Below are 20338 nucleotides of genomic sequence, written 5' to 3' on the forward strand. Positions count from 1 at the left end.
CCGATACCGATACCAATTTTCTAATACCCGAAATAATACATGAGTTTCCATAATATATTTTTATGTTTACTTCACAACTTTTATGTTTAAGTTTTTTTAAAATGCATATTATTAAGTAAATATTTGTACTTAAGTGGATTTGTGGTTTTTGTAATATAGTTTAATTATTTTTATAAATTACAAAGCAAATTTAAATTTTAAACAAATTTAAAATGAATAAAAAAATTACAAATTCAAAACCGGGTATTAATACTCGGTCGTACCCGGACACATACCCGGTTCCAATACCCGGTTATACCCGAAACCGATCATACCCTACCCGGGTGCATAGCGTTGAGTTTTTCTCCCCAATACCCTACCCGAACCCTACCCGGTTTCTTCCAATACCCGATTTTCCAATACCCGATCATACCCGAAACCAGTCCATACCCGAACCCGGGTATTACAAAAAAACCCGATTTGTGCACCTCTACTCCAAATATCAATTAAATCGGTTTCAAAGGATTTTGGTATTAACCAAACTGATTATTGAGAATACATGGTCATGGTTCAAACTCATTTTGAAATGAAAAAGTGCTAGCCTTCTTTCCGGTTAGGTTAATAACCGAAAAGGTTAATCGGTAACCGGTTAGAAAAAACTATAAAAAAACAATTAAATTACTAAATATATAAAATAAACTCAATTCGTAGATATGTTCATATTTTATGTTCTCTCGATGTTCCGGTATAAGTTTTATTGAAAATAAAGTCGTATTCAAAGTATAATAACAAACCAAATTCATCGTTTGCGCATTCGCCACCACCTAGGTACATGGTACAATAATACTAATCAAATTTGTTTTCAAACTTTTGATTTACCCTCTTACATACTATTAATAATAAGCCTTTTAACTCATTAAGTATGTTATAATTCGTTTTTCTTTTCCAGATAACTCGCATTCGTTAATTTAAAATAATAAAAATTAAAGTCTAAATACACAGTTATGAAATATTTTTTTATCAGTATTTGAATATAAAAATAAGTATTTTTTGATATTATAAACTACAATTCACGTTTTTTTTACCGAAACCGAAAACCATAAAAATAAAATTCCAATATCAGTACTCGGCAAAAAAAAATGTGATAATATGATAATTTGCTAATTTTGGTTTTTATACTTTTAATTTCCTTGGGTTAAATAGTAAAAAGTGTATTTGAAAACACCAAAAGTTAGTTTTTAACATAATAACATGTGAACTTGATACATGACAAGTAATCACTTAATAGATACTTGACGGGTATGTGACCGTGGTATAACACGATATTATAATTGAGTATGGGGTAAAGGTAAAAATCATGAATAAACTGACAATCATGATAAAAAGTGAAAACGTGCCCCCTAATTTGTATAATTAAAGTCTAAGTAATTAGGCATGATTCCCACGATTTCTTGAAGAAAACGCCTGACACGCTACATGGAGGGACGTTTTTGGCCAGAAAACTCTCCGTCGTTTTTGAAGGTAGACATTGGGGCGCAAATGGAGCCCCATTTGTTTAACCAACCAATAATAGACCCTAAACTATCCTTTTCTTTAATTTATTAATTAATTTAGATATTATTTTAATTGTATTGTTTGAGTGAAATGAGAAAGTTTTATACATTTTTGTGAAGCAGTTTTTATTAACTTAACACTTAACAGTGACACAATGAGATGTTTTTCACTACCACTACGGATGCGGTTATTGTGATAATAAAAAAATATTGTCTTAATGATGTCATTTAACCTGATTAAAAGTCACAATTTTACTTCAGTGGATGTGGATGTGGATGTGGATGTGGATGTGGATGTGGATGTGGATGTGAATTCACATGTTCCCAACATGGAATGTCACGTCAACATCTTCATGATTTAAACACCAACTTTTACAACACTAAACTGAAAGCAAAGTCCACTTGTTCTTTTCCCCCTTAAAGTAGAGCGGATCCAATTCAAGTTTAAGATAGTAATATTCAGTCCTGATAATCATACACACACACTTGATCAATTAAGCTCTCAACAATGGCACCAATGATCACTACCTTCGTGTTCATCATCATTAAATCGATTTCTGTAATCTTCCATTTTGCTAGTGAAGAGTTACATGTTGCATACAGTCCTCTTGAAAATCCTTTTGAAAATAGCTATCTTCATCATTTTGGTGTACACCCATTGAGATCGCTTTATTGAGTTTATAGATTAAATCTGATGAAGGCTCGATAACTCTAATGACTGCATGGGCGAAGCTTCATCGTGGCCGGGGTGGCTCCGCCCCCCTGTTTTTTTTGCGCAGTAGTGTAAATTTACCTGTTTTCGGCCGAAAATTTGAGCTCGCCCCCCCTCGTTTGTGAAATTTTGTATGCATTTTGAGCTCGCCCCCTCGGTGCCTCAGTCCAAGCTTCGCCATTGAATGACCGACTCTTGTATGAAACATTACAACTGCGGAGGAATGATGAAGAAACGGGTCCAATAAAGCTTGTTTTATGATTAGTATAAATTTCTATTGTAGCATTTGATTTAATGTAGCTAGGTTTAAAATTTCAAGTTATTTGAATAGACATAAATATATTGGTTACGCTTTCTTTATTTTTTTAATAATTTTTTTTAGTTAATATGATTCTTTTTTTCACCGAAGATAATGAGTAGACTACTAGTCTACTATCATAATATATAAATAGAGGGTTTTCGTAATAGTTTGATGAACTTTAGATATGAACAAGCCGTTCCTATATATGTCCGGTTTGCTCTAAAAAACTGTGTAGGTTTGATGGTAAAGTGTAAAATTATTGATATTCAGGCACACATTTGAATTTCATGTTTGTTATAGATAATTACATGAAATATGTTGGTGTACACCTTATCTCCAGTCATCTCCAGTCATGAAAAAGTGGTTTGTCGTTCACGCTCTTTCAAACACTTTATAAACTTCAAAATTTATTGTAAAACCTCGTCTTTAAGTTCCAATATAAAATATTAATTTTTCGCAATATTAAAATTATAAACTTTTGTTGATAATAAAAATAATATAATAATAATAATAATAATAATAATCGACTGTACATTTTAAATCACTTATAGATACAACTATTTTCCCAAATCTTTGTATAAGTTAATTTATTTTCCGGGAAGAAAATGAAAATAAAATCCAATCACCACAGCAAGAAGCTTAAAGCACTTGAAAAGTGAAGTCATCATATTACAGTGCGTTAAAGTCTATATAAGAATCAACACAGAGATTATGAAAACCTCTTAGGAAAAAAACATGGCACCAATCACCGGCTTCTTATTCTTCATCTTCACCTTTGCTCGGATTCTCCTCAATCACGTCCCTCTTCGTAATGCTCATGATCTTCATCTTGGTCTTCTAAATCCTATCTGAATTCATGCCCAAAAACTCAGTTTACAGGTATTAGACCAATAGTGATAGTATAGATATGTATTATGGTGTTCTATATAAACATGTTATGTACGTTACCCAAATCTACATAACAATCTAATAAAGATGACATTATCCGAATCTATAGAACACCATAATAAAAATTCAGTTTCTAGACTTCCATGTTTGGGTACAAAAGTTTTACCACTTTAGTATTTTTTTTCCTTTTCATATTTTAGTTTAGTTTGATTATAGGTGCAATTTGTTTATCAGTAAGAGTGAAAATTGTGAAAATGAACTTAAATTTTGCTTGATTTTAGGTGATGCTTGTCTGGATTAATACTTGAAACATACGTGCCTGTTTACACTAACCACACCAGTAAAGATTTTTTTCTTTGTTCTTTGGTAATGAATTATCTATAAATTAATTAATTTTAATTTTTATATATTTTAATTTCTTGGGTAAACTAATAAGAAAAATATTTGAAAATCTAAACGAGTAGCCTACCTAATAGCTTGACGGACAATTCGTGATAGACACCGACATGTATCAAACCAGGTACACGACACAAACCGGGTATCAAAAAATACGAAGAAAACAATAAATGTGCTTTAACGGTAATAATAATAATAATAATAATAATAATAATAATAATAATAATAATAATAATAATACTTTCTTAATGATGTATCCTACTATCCTGATTAAAAGTGTCACTATTTTACGTTGTTGGAGGTGAATTCACATGTTCGACACATGCAATCGTCATGTCAACATCTTCATTTTAAACACCAACTTCTAAAAAATTAAATTGAAAGCAAACTCTAGACTTGTTCTTTTCCCCCTCATTTCAAGTAAAAGCAGACCAATCCGATTCGTATTTAAACCTAAACCGTGATAATCGGATCCAAAGTCATACACACACGGAACACACTAGATCAAGCTCTCCACAATGGCACCAATCACTACCTACTTGTTCATCATCATCAACTCGATTTCTTCAATCTTTCATTTTGCGAGTGAACACCCTTTGCATGTTACATACTGTCGAAGCATGAAATGAATCTGACCTGATCCATGACGATGTTTCCACGGATTTCGAGATGAACGAACCGCGACTTGATCTTCTTCTTCGATTGCTTGAGACCTGCAATGGCTTTTCGGGGATGTGGAGGTGACTGCTAAGAAATCCTGAGGATCTCTTGTTTACAGACACAAAAATAGGGTGGTGGCTCTTCTTGAGCATGACCGCCTAACAAGGAGGTGGAGACCTCCTTATATAGAGAGCCTCATGGCCACCATCATAGTACCCTAATGGGCCTAGCCCAGTTAGGGTTACCTCCACAAAACCCCCTCAGCCCAATAACATTGTATTAGTCCATATAATAAAATAAGCCAAACATAATAAATTTAGGGTCGTAAAACCGGGTTTAGTACCATACCCCTACAAGCCCCCCAAGTCCAGTGTTGCTCCTAGGCGTGCAAGCGTTTAGGTGGAGCGCTGGACTTTATAAGGTGTGTTAGGAAATGAGGCGGGTTTTTTTTCCCTTTTCTTCGGCCTTGTCATTATTGTCTTCGAGTTTTGGGAGGTTTTCTCCATGATGGTGACATGTTGTGATCTTTATGATAATGATGGTGCACTGGCATGAATAAGATATAGCACGCATCATAACAATAGTGGCGCGAGGCCTGATAAAAGATAGAGCGCGCATCTCGATAATGATGCTTAATAGTTTGCGCGTGAGGTAGCTTACGAGCTATAAGAATAATGAAGCTTGCGCGCGAGGCGACTTACGAGCTATAAAAATAATGAAGCTTGCGCGCGAGGCGACTTACGAGCTATAAAATAATGAAGCTTGCGCGCGAGGCGACTTACGAGCTATAAAATAATGAAGCTTGCGCGCAATGTCGACTTACGATAGTGGCGCGAGGCCTGATAAAAGATAGAGCGCGCCTCTCGATAATGATGCTCAATAGTTTGCGCGCGAGGCGACTTACGAGCTATAAAATAATGAAGCTTGCGCACGTTGCGGCTTATGAGCTATAATATGACGATAATGACTGGCCCACAAGGGCCTCTTCTACGCAGGAAGACTATCCCAGCTTGTTTTCAAGATAATAATGGAGGCGCAGTCGGCCAGATAATAATAATGTCATATGTGCTTGTGCGACTCGTAGCCGAACCACGATAGTCCCCTAGTTCATTGCTGCCAAATAAAGTTGTCCTTATCCTGATTTGGGATTAGACTATTCTCATTTGTTGTGTCGCTTGCGCATAGGTTTTGGCTTTGTGTCATGCGCAGATGCGCTTGCGCATAGGCTTTGGCTTTGTGTCATGCGCCACGCGCAGATGTTGCATGCGTGCACGTAGACTGTGTGTCATGCGCCACGCGCAGATGTTGCATGCGCGTGCGCGTAGACTTTGTGTCATGCGCCACGCGCAGATGTTGCATGCGCGTGCGCGTAGACTGTGTGTCATGCGCCACGCGCAGATGTTGCATGCGCGTGCGCGTAGACTTTGTGTCATGCGCAGATGTTTCATGCGCTTGCGCACAGGATGTGTCATGCGCCATGCGCAGATGTTGCGTGCGCTGATGTGATATGCGTGAGCATATGATGCGTAAGCATATGTAATATGCGTGAGCATATGTGATGCGTGAGCATAAGTGGTGCATGAGCATGTGATATGCGACTGCGCTCAAGCATCATGGCGGTGCGCATGTAGAATGGCGGAATGGTTGACCCGCGGTGGCGCGCATGTGACGTGGCTTGGCGCTAGAATGGTTGACCCGTGGGGGCTTGTGTTAATAGGTTTAATTATGACGGCGTGTTGAGCGGAGCGGAGCCGCGTTCGGTCTTGTATTCGGCGGGAAGCCGTATGGGTTTATGAGGATTCCCAACCTTTAAGTTTGGCGCATGGCCTTATGGGTTTGAGGATTACCAATCTTTAAGTTTGGCGCGTGGCCTTATGGGTTTATGAGGATTCCCGACCTTTAAGTTTGGCGCTTGGCCTTATGGGTTTATGAGGATTCCCGACCTTTAAGTTTGGCGCTTGGCCTTATGGGTTTATGAGGATTCCCGACCTTTAAGTTTGGCGCGTGGCCTTATGGGTTTATGAGGATTCCCGACCTTTAAGTTTGGCGCTTGGCCTTATGGGTTTATGAGGATTCCCGACCTTTAAGTTTGGCGCGTGGCCTTATGGGTTTATGAGGATTCCCAACCTTTAAGTTTGGCGCGTGGCCTTATGGGTTTATGAGGATTCCCAACCTTTAAGTTTGGCGCGTGGCCTTATGGGTTTATGAGGATTCCCAACCTTTAAGTTTGGCGCGTGGCCTTATGGGTTTATGAGGATTCCCAACCTTTAAGTTTGGCGCGTGGCCTAATGGGTTTATGAGGATTCCCAACCTTTAAGTTTGGCGCGTGGCCTTATGGGTTTATGAGGATTCCCAACCTTTAAGTTTGGCGCGTGGCCTTATGGGTTTATGAGGATTCCCAACCTTTAAGTTTGGCGCGTGGCCTTATGGGTTTATGAGGATTCCCAACCTTTAAGTTTGGCGCGTGGCCTTATGGGTTTATGAGGATTCCCAACCTTTAAGTTTGGCGCGTGGCCTTATGGGTTTATGAGGATTCCCAACCTTTAAGTTTGGCGCGTGGCCTTATGTGCGCATGCACGGCGACGGAGTGGTGACTCGCGGGCGCGCGTGCATGGCGGAGAGTTGCGCTCACGCATGTCGGCGGAATGGTGACCCGCCAGCGAGCATGCGTGGTGGCAGTCTTCTGCGCAAAACCCACATGGTGGAGGTCTTTTGCGCGAAACCCGCATGGTGGTTCCCGCGGTGGCACATGCATGGCTGCGGAGTGAGAATCCGCGAGCGCGCGTGCATGGCGGCGGATGTCTGGTAATTTTTGGATCTACAATTTGAGAGATCTTTAATTTTAAACCTAAAATCCAGGTCTGTAATCTAGATCTAGATCTGTAAATCAGATCTAGATAGATCTGAAGCTCGTAGCGGAGAGAATTTAAAACCATCACAGATCCGGAGGCTTGATCATCCGAATCAGGTAGTTTCTTTTTTGCACAGATCTGGAAGCCTCTTTTAGATCTATGGATCTTTTTGAGCTTTAATAGAACAAGCCTTGAAGCCTTTTTCTGTAAACTTATAGATCTGGGTTTTTCCTGGGAGAGATCTGACAGCCGAGACGAAAATCGAAGGGTAGTTCGTTGCCGTCCCACGGATGGCGCCAATGTCGAAGCATGAAATGAATCTGACCTGATCCATGACGATGTTTCCACGGATTTCGAGATGAACGAACCGCGACTTGATCTTCTTCTTCGATTGCTTGAGACCTGCAATGGCTTTTCGGGGATGTGGAGGTGACTGCTAAGAAATCCTGAGGATCTCTTGTTTACAGACACAAAAATAGGGTGGTGGCTCTTCTTGAGCATGACCGCCTAACAAGGAGGTGGAGACCTCTTTATATAGAGAGCCTCATGGCCACCATCATGGTACCCTAATGGGCCTAGCCCAGTTAGGGTTACCTCCACAAAACCCCCTCAGCCCAATAACATTGTATTAGTCCATATAATAAAATAAGCCAAACATAATAAATTTAGGGTCGTAAAACCGGGTTTAGTACCATACCCCTACACATACAATCCTATTGGAAATGACTATCTTCTTCCTTTTGGTGTACACTCATTTGAGATCGCTTTATTGAGTTTATAGATGAAAGATCTGCAAAAGAATGGTAAAGAAACGGGCTCGATCATAGTTCCCATAAAACAAAATCAAAGTTTTTTTTTTCTTTAACTGATTACTCTAATTTTCTGTTGCAGTCTTTGATTTAATTTAGCTAGTTTAAATTCATTAATATTTTGGTTACAATTTTTGTTTCATTTAAGTTTTTAGTAAACATGTCATTCTTTTTTACCGAAGATGAGTACTATAGTATACACTACCAGCATAGCATATATGTATATAGGTTTATTTTGTAATATTTGAATGAACTTTTGATATGGATAAAATGGTTTCTCATTTGTGTTTATCTAACGTTTGCTAAAATGTGTTTGGGCTGACCTTCAAATCTTCGGTCCAGTTTGCTCCAACTATGTCTGTTTGGTGGTCTATAAAGTCTAATATATTCAACAATTTTATTGACTCAACAAATATATTATATCTAATAGTAATTATATACCAAACTTTAGTTTGACACCAAAGTTCTCTATAGGGTTTATATCGTTTGGCCAAGCCTAGTGGTAACTAAGCATAACCGGACGTTTTTTGAAACTCAATAACTAGTTTTATAAGAAGTGACATAGTGGTAAAATGCCCCATAACCTCTTTTAATCATTACACAATTATTTCTTTTAATATAAATAAAAAATATAATTCAAATGCAAAAAACCTTAACTGGATACCCCCCCCCCCCCCACAACCCCACCTCTGTTACCCAACCAAAACGAAGATGAAAACGAGGTTAGGGGCGGTGTTCATCACATTTTGGCCTCCACAACGAGACCACTACGTCTAGTCTTATAATCCAAAGTTGATGCTACAAGATAAACAATGAAACTTGAGTTCCTAAAATTAATGTGTAGCCGGTAAGAGGTACCCCTCGTCCCTACTCTGACACTTCATTCCGTCTCCACTCATGAAAATACGGTGTGTTGTTCCCGCTCTTTGGAACACGCTCTATAAAAAATTACATCATATTTGTGTTAAAAACTTGTAGGGTTCAAAATATAAAATATTATTTTTGTAACAATCTTAAAATTAATTGTATTGAAGATAACCTAATAGGAATATTGTAATAAATAATAATATAATAACAATGTCAACAATCAAAATTAATATCATCATCGTACTCAGTATATCCCACCAATAGCAATGCTATGGTAGGGTCTGAGGAGGGTAAGATGTAGACAGCCTTACCTCTATCCCATAGGGATAGAGAGGCTGCTTCCGGTGAGACCCCCGGCTCGATAGTAGTTTTGAATCAAGCCTTGGACATAAGACACATAACACTCAATCATCGGGACACCGGCTGATTGGTGCATGTGCCCTTGTCTTTCGGCTATCAACGCCACCACATGATGCCTGATTAACCTTCCGCCACTTTTAACGTTATTTTCACGTGATTAGTAAAATAACGTCAAAATTAGTGCAATTTTACTTTTGCCCACCCAAGGGTTCACACATATATACGTTATATGTGCGCACCGCAAGCAGGGCGTAACAATCAAAATTAATAATATACATTAAACATCAACTGTACTACTTTAGATACAATTATCTTTCTCAAATAATTTGTACACAAGTTAATTTGTTTTTTGGCATATGGTCGATTATATGTTTAGTTTTCTGGGAAAAGAAAAAATTGAAAATAAAATCCAAATTGAAAATAAAATCCAATCACCACTGCAAGAAGCTTATCCAAAAGAATGGTACCATGTCTACAATAAAAGCACTAGCTTTCCCAAAGAAAGTAAAGCAACGGAAAAGTGAAATCATTGTCACATTAAGTTAGTGCATATAAGAAAGTCAAAAATCAACACAAAGATGATGAAAATATCTCTCAGGAAAAAAAACATGGCACCAATCACCAGCTTCTTCTTGTTCATCATCACTTCAGTTTCTGCTATGTATCACTTTGCTCGTCAACACCGGCTTCTTATCAGTCACGACCCACCTGGTAATGTTCATGATCTTCATCTCGTTCTTCTAAATCCGTTTTGAATTCACCCGAAAACTCAGTTTAAAGAAGTATATATGTGGGTACCTAATATACTTGCAATTTGGCTCATCGAAAGAACAAGGTGGTATATGCGATTATTCTCTTGACGTGTTGGTGTATCTGGAAAACCATAAATGAAGTCATCTTCTCCCACATTCTGGCAAGCGGGTCAAGAATTGTGGAAGCTATAAAATCTTTGGGAATTATTTGGATCAAGAATCTTTCCGTACTAAAAGTATTTTATGGGAATTTTGATGTACTTTTTCGTCATAAGTTTGTTGTTTTGTTTTGAGCTTCTAGTGCCGTGCTAGTTGTTTTAGTGAAATTTGCCGTTCCTAATTAACAAGAGTACGTGGACCGTATTATTACATGTGTGGTTGGTGGCTTGAATTAGTGTTAAGTTGATTCAGTTTGATTTGTAGTTATTATCATTATTTCTTGTGGGGTTGGTGGCTTGTATTTATCTTAAGTTAATTAGCTTTAATTTATAGTTACTATTATATATATATATATATATATATATATATATATATATAGGTTTAAGTTCAAAAAAGAAATCAAATTATTGCAAGAAATGACAGAAATGAATATGAGCCAATAATTTTATTTTAGGTTTTAAATATTTAAAAATAAATAAAAAAGATGTAAATGCAACAATAAATGCACTCTCTCCCTCTCCAATTAATACAACTAATATAACCATAATAAATATCTCTAATTAATATATTTAACTAATTTAACTATAATAACTAAAAAGATAAAAACACTACTTTAGTTTTATTTTTTATTTACACATTCTTCATTTTATTCAACATAAATACAATTTATTCATATAATAATATTTCTTTGTATTAAAAAAAATAATTTCCACTCAATATATTAGCATATATCAACGTATTTAAGTTCAATAAATATACAACCTACACAAAGTTATATAACGTACACTTGTTTTGAGCAATAAAAACGTACAACATACAAAAAACATATAACTTACATATGTAATTCGACATCAATAATTATATAAACTACACAAAGATACACATACCCTACACATGCGTAGGTCATATATTTTACGTATGTAAGCTATATGTTTTCTTATTCTTAGAACAAGTGTAGGTTATATGTTTTTGTGTAGGTTGTATATTTTTTATTGACATTTAATGCAACCATGTGTAAGATAGTTTTTGTATTATTCATCACAATGTAACTACATGTTGATGGATAGTGATATGTTGAATTTGAAGAAATTGGTTTTGAAAAGAAAGTAATGTATGAATAAATTGTATTTGTGTAAAATAAAATTTTCGTGTGTAGGTTATATGTTTTCGTGTGCGTGTGCATTTTATTGATGATGAATTTTGTGTGTAGGTTAAATGTTTTTCGTGTGTATGTTATATGTTGTCTTATTCTTAGAACAAGTGTAGATTATACGCTTTTGTGTAGGTTGTATGTTTTTTGTTGATATCTAATTCAAACACATGTAAAATTGTTTTTGGTATTATTCATCATAATGTAAGTATGTGTTGATAGATATTAATATATTGAGTTGGAAGAAATTAGTTTTGGATAATAAGAAATTTTAATGTATGAATAAATTATCCTTGTGTAGGATAAAAATTCAAGAAACAAAAAGTAAGTTATAAAAATAAATGTGTTCTTAATATTTTCTAACTATAATAATTTAATTAGTTATATTAATTAAATAAATAAGTATTATGGTTTATTAGTTATATTAATTGAAGAATGAGAATAATTAATAGTTTCTTTATTTAGCTTTAATCATTTAAAACTTAAAATAAAACTAGTGGTCCATATTCATTTCTTGCAATAACATCATTTCTCTCTTGAACCATCCTATATATATATATATATATAGGATGAGTATCATTACAGAACTTTTAAATTATTTAAGAACTTGAAGGAACCCATATATATGATTGATTTATTTTGAGAACCATTTTGAGTTATAAGAACTCGAAAGAACTCAACGTAAAATTTTATTTTTTTTTGAAATTTTTTTACACGTATGTAATACGTAAGTGTAAGTAACGTAAAAAAAACTACAGTATTTTTTTACCCACCGAAGCGACTTATTACATATGTGTAACTAACATTTAAACTTGTGTAATACGGAGTAATAAAAAAACTTTATTCTCTCTCCTGATTTATTTTTTAATCAGATTTATTCTTAGCCATATATTCCATACTCATTTAATTAAATGTGTGTTCTATATTGAGCTTTTAAAGTTCTTACAACTCATTAAGGTTTCAAAATATCCCTCCCGCATATATATATAATATATATATATGTGTGTGTGTGTGTATAGTTAATTAATAGTATATGATACCCGAGATGTTAATGTGAGACTGACTCACTTTATAGATATTTTTGCCTTAGTAGTAAGTTCTGATTTCTAACCCAACTAATGGATGCATACTTACTGGTGTTTTCGAAGTTTATTAGGAATATTTTAACCTTGTCGTTAAAAAGAAAGGGGTATACACATGATCATACTAGAGATGGTTTTACCTTTTCCTATAATGAAAAGTATGTTGGTGTAAACGATGACGTTTTGTTTGTTCCTGGCTCATAAAGTGTATTTGATCCGAGCCATTATGAACACATGGCGATCGGTGGTTTGGAGCCATATGTAGTGTGGGTTGGTGCACCGGTATCAACCCTGTAGGATGTCATCATCTACAACCAGGACAAAGCGTGGGATAATCAGGTTAATTATTTATTATAATTCAATAATTTATATAATGCACATGTTTTGTTTAATAATCTGCCCCTTTTTTCCTGAAATAAAATGGTGAATTGCATAACCATCCTATTTTTGTTGCACTCTAATTTAATGGATTCACTAAACTTATTTTTCTTCCAATTATTTGTAAGTTAAAAGTATAGTCGATTTGGATTTTAATAATTCAAGCGATGTTTTATTGGTTGATAAAACAATTAAAAATATATAATGTTACCAATAACGCTCTCTAACTTTGTTTTGGTTGTCAAGGACAATCTGCTCGAACAATTTCGTAGGTTTATAGTTGTTTTTACCTCGATTTTGGTCATATAAGTTATTATTAGCTAAATAAGGAAACATAACTTGAGAGAGATTAGAGTGCAATTAAGCAAATTTATGATGATTACATGAGTGGGATTTCTCATTGCAATGATATCGAAAATTAGGATACAACCTGTTAAACTATTCAAAGTTAAATATCACACTTATGAGTAAAAAGTTATGTTGTTGCATAGTTGAGTTACACAAGAACGATTTTGTGCTTCCAGTTCATTTCAAATAAAAGGATCCAATTACAAGAACGATGAAACATGGTACACAAATTTGAGTAAAAGTTTATGTTGATTCAATTTGTTGGACTGAGTGGTTGAAAATCCATTCCTAGTTATGTAATTTTCTGCTGCGCTAGCTAATCTCTTTTACTCGGTGGTTGTTTTAGTACGTTTAATCGACTGTGATCGGGCTTCAGTCGATTCATAGGCTTCACTCGATGAAAATCAAATACATAGAATCAGAACACGTATAACGATTGCGAATTAGAACTTTCACTCGATTGCAAATCATAACCTTCAATTGGAGTAATTGTCATCACGGTTATGTAACCGCGAGTTTTCCAATTTTCATTTGTTTAGCACGATTAGTAGGTAAAAATAAATGTGAAATATCAGACCAACTGATAATGAATAACAAACATTAGAACTTTGTGCAGTGTCTTGTTTTGTCACCAAACTTTGATTCCATGTGTTATCTACTAAAAAACAATAATAATAATGATACTATTTCATTTTTGACAGTTTTTAAGAAAGGTAAACCAGGTAGTCCCAGAAGAGTTTATTTATGTTTCTTTCATCTTCTTCCCTCCACAAGAACACTCCACAAGAACAGAATGGTTTTGCCCACACTTTGGAGTGTCAAACTCGAAACAAGTCATTCAGTGGTTCGGCGAATTTCAACCCTCTTCGTAACAGGGTCCAAGCTTCGCCACCGTAGAAACATGTTCAAGATAAAATAATAAATAAATAAAGTATAAATTTTAATAAAACATGTTAAATAATATAAAGTATTTGGTATATGATCTAGTAACATGTTCAAGATAATGATAATAAATACATATACAAAGTATTGTAAGTTAATAAAACATGTTACATAATATAAAGTTTGGTATCTCGTGGGCATATAATTTATCATATTTTCTATTTATAAAAGTTTAATGATATCGTCCTTGGCACAATACACACAAGGGTCGACTAACAATGGAATTAATCCTGATTATTGCTAGTCTACTGTTATCTTACATATTAATTCGAGCAGTGTTTGGGATCGGCAACGCTAAGAACTTACCTCCAGGCCCAACACGGTTGCCAATCATCGGAAATCTTCACTTGCTTGGAAACCAACCACACCGAGCCATAACCAAACTAGCCGAAATCCACGGCCCAATAATGTCTTTAAAACTTGGTCATATCACCACACTTGTTGTCTCTTCCAGCACCTCGAAGGGTTGAGAAACAAGTACAACTCAATGGATATATCATTCCAAAGGGCACACAGGCGCTTGTGAATATATGGTCCATAGGACGAGACCCAACCGTATGGGATAACCCGCTAGAGTTTAAGCCAGAAAGATTTTGAACTCCGAGGTTGATGTTCGTGGTCAGGATTTTGATCAACTCCCATTTGGTTCTGGGCGAAGAATATGCCCCGGTCTACCACTTGCGACTCGTATGATCCCAATGATGTTAGGTTCATTACTCAATAATTTCGATTGGAGTGTAGACCCAAATAATCAACACGAGGTTTTGGACATGACTGAGAAAATTGGAATTACCTTGGGCAAAGCAAAGCCTCTTTGTGTTGTTCCAATACCGTTGAATTAGCATCCGTCCAGTTTTGCCTCATTTATGTAAGACACATGCTATCATTCATTATCACATTTCCTTATAATTTGAAAGTTAAAATACTATTCAAATTAACTATTTAAAGGGATTCGTTTCTCGATGTTTTATGCAGGATTTTGATGTGTTATATGTTGACAGTTAACTCAAACTCGGGTCAGGTTTAGCATGGATGCATGCTGATCAAGCGGGAACGACTCTTGCCTTTTGAATTTGAATAAGTACGACTTTGTGGGTATTTGATTTTGAATAAAGTTGTTCATGTGGGCTATTCTTTAGCCCCAGTCTTTAGCTATAGTTTGATACTTGCTTCTAGTTTATTTTCTATTTATAATATGTATTTAATTGATGCAGTCTTTCGTTGATTAATTGTATTAGAAAGCATTAAGTATCGTTTAATATATTCAATTTTTGTGACTGTGCCATTTATAGTTATGATAACAAACAATTTGCTATCAGATCATAGGTCCATTGTTAATCCAATAGTGAGTAGTAATTCTTCTGATCAACCATGACCAACAAAACCAGTGCTCCTACCACTATTCAAGTCATACTGGTATTCAAGCTAGGGTGAAGGCTATGAATATTGGAGTACGTACACAAATGAAAACTATTCTCCGTTCACAAGAGTTGTGACAATTAGATGAAACTGGTACCACAGTTTGCGGTAATGAGTAGGCCAAGAAAAAAAAGGCTAAGGAGAAAGACGTCAAAGCGATTAGGATTATCCAACAAGGTTATCTCCTCTTGCATGTCAAGAATTGTAGCTGCAAATACTGTTAAGGAGACATTGGATACACTACGTATTGAGTTTTTCAAGGAGACTCTCAAGTACATGCAGTAAAGTCGCTAGGACTCAGAGGTGAATTTGAGATCCTCCACATAGTGATATTAAGAAGAAATTATAACAAAGTACTTTGTGTGCTTGGTCATGAAGAAGCTGATCACTTCCTTTGAAGAGTTAGACGATTGTATTGGTGATGCCTATCATTTTAGGGAGACGACTAGTGAAGAAAACTCTCGACTAGTGAATATAATAGTCCATTACATTTTAGTGTAAATTGTCCAACAATATCCATTGATTTAGAAACCAATTTGGCATTAAAAGAAAAATAAACCATCCAAATTGCTAGTTAGTATTATCAGCTAGCATTTTGAATGGTGTTCTGTTTATGGCAAACTGGTTTCTAAATCACTGGATTCGGTATTGCTCTTATTGTTCAACTCGGTTAAAACCACATATATATAGTTTATCTACAAACGGTTAGTGGGACCATCGAGCTGGCTGCTTACATCACATTACATAGAAGAACCAGCAAGTGACCCCCTAGTCCACCTTTTTAACATGCTCAAAGCTACCTTCGGTTGATCCATAGGAACATTGTGTCCAGCATCATGAACTTTGAGAAAACTGAGTGGACCATAGGTTTTCAATAAGCCCGCTTTAGAACCATCAACTACGAAAGGAACATGAGAAGATGCAACAAACTCTTTTTGACCACTCCATTCCATTGCATGAACCCATCTTGAATTACCTAAACAATTTGCACAATGGAACACATATTATTCAAACATATGATTTACACTTGGGCCAATAAACAATACTAACCGATCCAGTTGCATTTAAGATCATATTCTCCAACATATACAAGCATCTTAATCCCGTCTTCTAGTAGGTGGGGAATCCCAACTTCAAGATTCCTCATGATATCCATACTCATGGCTTGCCATACAACATCACTCAATGGAGCATAGTCAATGCCTTTGACTCCAAGAGCATCTTTAACAGATTTCTTGCTAAGAAGAGCAATCATGTCCGAGTCATCAAAGCATTAATCGCCCTCACACCGCTTTCTTATGTCATATGCCTGCAACATATTAAAAGATGGTTGATTATATATCTCACAAGAAATTCAAATAATATTGTTGATTATAATCAAATATTGGGCTTAAATCTCTTTACACTGATATTGCCAATAATAGATTTGATTGACTGGAAAATGGGGTCGCAAGACGTGTTTGCAGCCTTACAAGCTGTTGTTCCATTAGTGCCTGAATAAAGGGCAGAAAATCATTCAATTAGCAATTAGCGATAAAAGCAACAATATTAGCAGAAGTGTAAAAAAACCAAGCTGCTCGTGAGCTATCTGCTCCTGAACGAGCTTGAGCCTAAACAAGCCTAATATTTATATAATTTATCTTTATAATAACTATGTAAAAATTAACTCAATAATATATATTAAGTTAATTCAAAATTTACAATATATACACATATATACGTACAAATGTATTTAATATAAATAACTTATAAACGAGCGGATCAGCTCAAGCTTATAAACTACTCAGAGGCTGAGATCAAGTTTAAAAAATTGCTCACGAGTTGTACTCGAGCTATAGAAATATAACTGGGAAATGAGCCAAACTCGAGTTCTTGTAGGTTGAACAAAACCCAGGCTCGGCTCAACCCGCTTACACTTTTAAATACATGGCACGCCCTCTCGTCAAACAGGTCGTGTTCGGGCCAACCCATGAATATTCATTTCTTGTTCAATTCGAGTCGTCTTCAAGTTCGTGCCAAGTTGGACCGCCAGCCCATGAACATGACCCTTTAACACCCCTCCTTGTAACGACCAGAACACAGTTTGACCCGTTACCCGACCCCAACTTGCAGCATATCTTGTATTGTTGCTTCAAGTGCTTCTTATGATATGTGAAATGAACTTACCACAAAGTTTGGCAGCTTTCTCGCACGCAGGAACTTTCTTGTTAATATTTTCATATTCAGATTTGTTAATTAATTTCATGTCCAATGCATAATCGGTGTAAGATTTGAATTGAATAAGTGGATGAGTGAGTCCATTTCCCATAGCAAATCCCTGTTATCACTCAAAGTACATAAAAATACACAAACCCAAAATGCTTACAAGAAACACAAGTTTGTACCTTGAGGTTTATGTGGATTCCTTTATTAGCTTTGTTTTCTTTATGGACTTTAGCTGCCAAAGCAGGACAGTAGTGACCACCATACGATTCTCCGGTTATAAAGAAATCATTTTTTGCATATTCAGGATGTTCTTTGAAGAAAGCCTGCATCATAACATAATCAGTATTATCTATAGAACTGAATGTGTAATGTTGCATAATTACATATATATATATACTCATAGAACAAACCTGTAAGAAGTCATATAGGTCACTACTCACACCCTGCTCATCATGGCGAATGTCTCTACGATCAGAAGTGTAACTAAAACCGGTTCCAGTAGGTTGGTCAACAAACAATATGTTGGAAGCCTGAATATCAACAAATAAATAATCATAATGTTAATCATGTGTCAACTTACATTAATACATTACATAAACAAGATTTATATACGTGCAACCTGGTCCCAGCCATATTCATTCCAGACAAGAGATAGGTTCTTTTGAATATTGAATGGGCCATTTTCATAAAATACTGAGGGTTCACTACCACATCCTGGGCCTCCACTTAACCAGAGAACCACTGGATCTGTTTTCTGACCCGGCCGTGATTCAAAGAAAAAATAAAACATCCTACAAAAGTATTCAGTCATCATTAAAATTTATAACTTATAATCTGGAAGACAAATATAAACAATTTATGTAACCTTTTTTTTGAAAGATTTTGTCTAGTACTGATTTTAGGGATCAATTAGGTGGAATCGAGACATAGCCTCTTATATCCGATTAATCGACGCCTGATCCCAAATTTTACAACACTTTACATTATGTAATCAACTATTAATCCCTATTAACTTGAGCCAATTATAATCACGAACTAATAAAAGTTAACAAAGAAAAGAAAACAAAACTAAACAAGCAAGCAATGCAACGTTTCCGAATCATTCCGAGCAGCATACGAGTTTTCTATCCGGTAATAACCGGCGTGATGACCTTAGTCCTTAGCAGTAGCTCCATCAGGATCAATAAAATTGAACCGCTTCTCCTCTATCTTCTTCTCTCCATCACTCGACGATCGTAACACATCAATTTCATCCCGACTCGTGTTCTCTGACGGAAAACTATGGCTTTGAGAACTAAACGACGTCGTAAAAGCAAACGAAAGGAGAATGAGAGACGAAATGAACACAATATTCGGCATTTGTAATGTAAAGATTTGAATGAATGATGATTGTGTTATTTATATGGTGGAGTGAAGTTGAGGAGTAGATGAACAAGTGTTAATTTAAGGATAAACTCAATTAAACGGTGTCTTTCCGTTATTAGGCGGGAATAGAAAAAAAAGGGAAAAATCTATTTAACAGATAATATCTTAACAGAACCTCTACCATGTAACTTTTTAAAATTAAACTCTAAAAATGCTAAGTTTCTCAAACCATGAGTACGGTGTTTTTCGGGTTGGGTTCTTCAGGTCTCAAAGTTTTAAATCTTGACCCAAAACCCAACTCAAATCTCTCATGGGGTTTTCGGGCTCGTGTTGTTTTGAGCTGGATAATCGGGTTTCAAGTATCTTAGAAAACAAAAACAAAGCCAAAAAAAAAACTACAATGCTAAACTAAATGTAGCATATTCATCTTGGCTCGTAAGTGGTAGGACTAAATAGTGAACCAACATAATTTTGTACATTAATTTTCACCCTTTGTTGAAATTGCTATACATGCGAGATTAAGGTTACAAGTTGATTCGATTTAACTAATTTATTAGCTTCCGTTAACGATATATTCTTCATGAAACCTAACATGACGATTGCTCGTCATTAACACTTGACATATTCCTTGTTATAAGCAATGTTTTAACATGTTCAGCTTTCAATTTTAAGACGTGGAAAAAAGTTGACGATACTGTAGTACGTAGTAGACCTTACTTATTATTTTTAACTAGTTTTTTACCCGGCGCGTTGCGACGGGCAGGTTAGTTACCTCAGATATTGATAGAACCCAAGTGTTGTCGGCTCCAAGCAATGGACCGGTAAGTCGACACAAATTTGGTCGGTTTTGGTAATGTGTGTTATTGTACCGAAATTAAAACCAAATATAAACAAAAAGTATAAAAGTTGAGGTGGACCAATAGGGTGACGTCAGCCGGTAAAACACGAGCGTTGGTAAAAGCCGATCGTTGTCGATCCCAGAACTAAACACAAAAAAAAATTGTCGTTCGCTCGGTTTTCTTTACATTTGTTACAATGACTGAAAAAGAAACATAAACAAACTATGTGGACCAGTTCGATGCCGCCAAGTGACCCAGTAAGGCGCTTGCGGCACCAAACTTTCTATTTATTATATATGATAATAAGAGCCAAATTTGATCA

At 35.7% G+C, this 20338-nt stretch overlaps 1 pseudogene across 1 annotated transcript; it reads right to left on the reverse strand.

Moving 5' to 3' along the window:
* Positions 1-16005: 16005 nt before the first annotated feature.
* On the reverse strand, positions 16006-18369 carry LOC143568946 (serine carboxypeptidase 3-like; annotated as a pseudogene). Its single transcript, XR_013141653.1, has 6 exons — positions 18223-18369; positions 17992-18135; positions 17774-17924; positions 17012-17100; positions 16658-16916; positions 16006-16583 (listed from the first exon to the last, which is right to left on the reverse strand). The product of XR_013141653.1 is annotated as a serine carboxypeptidase 3-like (transcript).
* Positions 18370-20338: the final 1969 nt, after the last annotated feature.

This window comes from Bidens hawaiensis, unplaced genomic scaffold (genome assembly GCF_021521415.1).
Source record: "Bidens hawaiensis isolate Kalapana, Puna unplaced genomic scaffold, B.hawaiensis_p1.1 tig00024254_1, whole genome shotgun sequence".
Classification (NCBI taxonomy): domain Eukaryota; kingdom Viridiplantae; phylum Streptophyta; class Magnoliopsida; order Asterales; family Asteraceae; genus Bidens; species Bidens hawaiensis.